This window comes from Haemaphysalis longicornis, unplaced genomic scaffold, assembly GCF_048455015.1.
Source record: "Haemaphysalis longicornis isolate Haplotype H1 unplaced genomic scaffold, Haemaphysalis longicornis Haplotype H1 scaffold_5, whole genome shotgun sequence".
Lineage (NCBI taxonomy): Eukaryota > Metazoa > Arthropoda > Arachnida > Ixodida > Ixodidae > Haemaphysalis > Haemaphysalis longicornis.
The window spans coordinates 151845412-151849581 of record NW_027526385.1 but is presented as its reverse complement, the minus strand read 5'-3'; the positions used below and the strand labels follow the sequence as shown (position 1 = coordinate 151849581).

Genomic DNA, 4170 nt, shown 5'->3' with positions numbered 1-4170 from the left:
TCAAGTCGATTTAAATTTACTGCGTTCCACTGCTCCAAGTCAGGTGTCTCGATACCACCCTACTACAACGTTTATAAATAAATGTTGCCCTACTCCACGAGCGTTCCAAGCGGAGCGGGAGATGAACTTTTGTTGGTGTTGCACGGCCTCCGCGATCGGCGTCCGGCGGCGCGCCGTTGCCGCCGGCAGCCGATCGCGGAGGCCGTGGGTGTTGCACGGCCGGGCTGGAGGAGCGGCGGGCGCGCAGTTTCATACGGCCTGCGCTTCGGGCATAGAGAAAGAAATACTGGTAAGAGTGGACACTCCCATAGAGCCCTGCGGCCGAATGACTGTACTGTAGTGTAGCGCACCGAGCGGACGGAGAGCCAAACTACTAACCATACTTTCGTACGTTCACTTCCGGTTTCGGTTTCGCGGACACCGATTTTGGCGGGTAGTTTGAAGGACTGGAAAGCGCTGCTCACAGCGACGGGCATCGGTACGGTATTCGGACGCTTTCATGCAATAATTAGTGTTTATTTGAATATATCATTCTCAGGCTTAGTGCCCGTATGCTTTTACAAAAAAAAACCTTTTTCTGAAAACGTGAAATTGCAATTTACAGTACCACTCACACTTGGTTAAGAATTCTGTCGCGTGTTCACATGTTGCCGAGCCATAAAAGAGACACACCATAAATGAAGAAATATTTATTGCATGGCACTAAACGGAACAAGTTCAAATTGTCATCATTCTTTGCAACACACATATAATAATAAACAGTGAGTAATACACAACAGAGACAATACACAGTAGTGAGAGGAAAATTCGCTTCCAGGAATGAAAAAAAAATGCACACAACCACACAAAGGATTTTTTCTCCACAGTAATTGAAAATGCAGAAAACCCAGAAACTCAGCCATCCACAGGTTTACTTGTATCTACGACACCCTCAGACTCTATGCGCTGTTGCAGTCATACAAAAATATCAACCATAACATAATCTAGACACTCGGATACTTGCAACTGTTTACAACCACTATCTCCGCAGATAATTTTCTTAGTCTGGCAATTTCTCCAGTTAGGATGTGAAAGAAGGTAAAAACTTTGGCTTTGATGGCCTCGCTTATTTGATGAACGCTAATGAGATCTATTGCCTCGGGGCAACTTCAAATCACTAGCAGTAATTGAACAGAAATCCCATTTATGTGGAGATGCACACGCAAAAGGTTAAGAGGAAAAAAAATCACCTTCCTATTGGTTCCTTGCAAGGGTGCATTTTCCCAAGAAGCCGGGTTACCTTCCGAAAGCGTTGCCTTCCCAGTAAAGGCAAAGGGCCAGGCGGGGATATTTTAGGTACGTGCACGTAGTCAACCGACAGGTTCCAGGCTCGATTAAGGCACACAAATTCATGCCTTCCGCTGTCAATACGAACAGTCTAATATAAGAAACAGGGAAGCAGTATATGCTTCTTGTGTATGAGACAATGGTGGCACATTACAGAATCCCATAAGCATTTGACAACGTAGGTCCCAACATGGTTCTCTTCATCTAGGCCAGTCCGACAACAGGCAGCACGTATGGTGACAAACGACATTTAGCATGACCTCTTACCCTGGCAGTCTTCATAATGTAAAAGGGTTTTTGTGAATGTACTGTTTTCACAATATTACAACTAGCAGCAACAATAACTTGCGAGTTTGGAGACTGTATACGCTGTTAGTGGTTTTAATGATATGAGGCATGTCACTGATAAAAAACCGTTTGTTCCTTGAGTCAACGATAGTCTTTTCAGTGGTCACGCCTTATTGAGTGCCGAGACTTGCGTTAGATTTTAGGTGCTAATGGCAAGGTTCAACAGATGGAATACAGTTGCGGTATCCCTCAGAAGCATCAATAAGGTAGCAAGAAGCATTGCAGGCAGTCATCAATACAACTGAATAACTCTGGGAGAACAGTTGGCACAGCCACTTTTGTGAGTCCTGTGAGGGCACGATTCATGAAGTGCTTGCACCATGTTTGGTATGACGAATGCAGCTGGCTGGTTGGCTCTGTCTTGAGGGCACCTGTAGACCTGCACAGGTGATAGGTGATACAGTACACAAACTGCTTGCAATGACAGATGATATGCGAATAGTCTGTAAATTTCACTGCAACTAGTATTCAAGTATTGCCTCCAGTGCATGCCACCTATTTAAAACACAAGTTCTCTTATTCTATTCAGCAATCATGCGGTCAAGCTATTAGCAACACTTAAAATATGGGTCTTTGTAATTTCGCAACACTGGTTAGGCACATTCTTAATGCAATTCACCTATTGTTTGGGTTAACAAGAATAATAACGCTGCTCACATAGCCTGAATCCTTTTGTCTTTTTTTGTAAAATCAGGACGAAGAGCGAGAGCGAGCTGAACGTTAAACAAACCTGTTGCCCCACGGGCTCGCGAAAGAAACGCATCCCGAGAACGGGCACCTGGCGAAAGTATATTTGGGCGCTGTGTGGGCACCATGGCAAGCAGCAGTGAGCGTCGTACTGAGTACTACTGACCGCCAAAGGCCATGCCTTAAAAAGATATGACAAGAAACACAGAGTTCCGACTGAATAGGTGCAATCTGCGCAATACGTGTTTAATGAAACTAGCCAAAATATGACCAGAGAAAAGAGAGCAAAGGCTTCAAAAAACGGCAAGTGTGGAACAGTTGTATGCAATGCCTGCGATACCGGAATTGATATACGATGTAGAACGAAGACCAAATTTGAAGGTTTCAATGCACTGCGCACTCACCCCGCCTCGAGCAAAGCTGTTATCTGCCGACGAAAGACGCGTTTTTTCCGTACCTGCCGCGCCACAGCGAAGCGACGAGCGCGCGTTATCGGCGTCGGCGAGCGGGTTCGCTTTGTACGCAGGCAGCTTGGTATACACCCATGTGTAAAACTTACGATGAGTGTATGCCTGCTGGTTATGCCCATGGGCCAAATTAATGCAGATTCGGCTACTTCGCCGTGTTCGTTAGCCCGGACGGCTTTGCAGCGCATCACGGCCATAATAGCAGTAACAGTTGGCCAATCTAGCAATGGCTAGCTAGTATAATACAACGCAGCCTGCGGCTCACGTAATTCAGTGCAGCGACAGCGCATAACGCCTGCTTCGCCTACGGACCGCCGGCCGGCCGGCCACTTCCGCAACTCACAGCCGTCGTTTGCGGCAGGTAAACGCTACGTGCGACGACGGGCGCGTACCGCTGGCATCCCTCAGCGCTAGATAAAACGGCACAACCAGCCTAAAATACCATTACGTCCAGCTAAAAAATGGTGTCTTACGCCTTTCCGGGGCGTTTCCAAAGCGCTTATCTTAAAGACGCAGCACTAGCTATGCCTGATTCCCTGAGGTTACGCAGTGCTCGCAGCGTTTGCAGTACAAGGAAACGTAAATATGATACGCCACACCAGCACTTTAAAAAAGAAAGTCTCACCTTTCGTTCAGGATGCAAAACCGATGTCGCAAATAAAGCGCTAGGCGTTTCCTTCTCAACAACAGAGGTTAGCACGAGGCTGCAGAAACGCACGTGCAAACGCTGCCGAAAGAGCCAAATGGCGGCTTGCGCTTGCGGCTTGGCGGCTTGGCCAGGCTTGGCGCAAAGAAGCCACAAAAATTTACATTGACAGCCATTCAACTCATTACACAAATAAAAATGTGTAGTCTAATGTGTAACAAAATTTTAAAAGTATAATATTGTGTGTTAGCTTAATTTTAAATATATAGTTTTTTACCACTTGCGCCGACTGCCGGACGGCGCGCGAGTCAGGCCACTCGGCCGCGATAAGCCCGTGTGTCCACTCTTCTAATTTTTTATTTCTCTATGCTTCGGGTATAGTTCCCACCTTTCACCGCCGCTAGTTTGAGGCGCTTCGGACCAACCCTCGCCAGTTGACCCACAGCACGGGCGGGGTAGAGGAGCGGTGCGCGCGGATTTGGCGCTGCCCTAGCCCTGCCGTGGCTACAGGTGATACCTGCCAGTGTTAATTTACATGGGCGTTCTTAAAATAGTTGATTCCTTACCCCCTTCTGAATTTTCGCTCTATTAGGGTCAAACAGCCTAACATTATCATTCGGAAGCGCCGAATCAAACATTTGAAAGAAACATTTCAACGCGGGGCGCATGACGAAAAATATGCGAGGTCTTCATATC

General features: G+C 47.0%; 1 long non-coding RNA gene across 1 annotated transcript; it reads right to left on the bottom strand.

Annotated features, from left to right (window-relative positions):
- Positions 1-674: 674 nt before the first annotated feature.
- On the bottom strand, positions 675-3822 carry LOC144138750 (uncharacterized). Its single transcript, XR_013315959.1, has 2 exons — positions 3454-3822; positions 675-2053 (listed from the first exon to the last, which is right to left on the bottom strand). It is a non-coding gene; the product is annotated as an uncharacterized LOC144138750 (long non-coding RNA).
- Between the last annotated feature and the right edge of the window lie 348 nt (positions 3823-4170).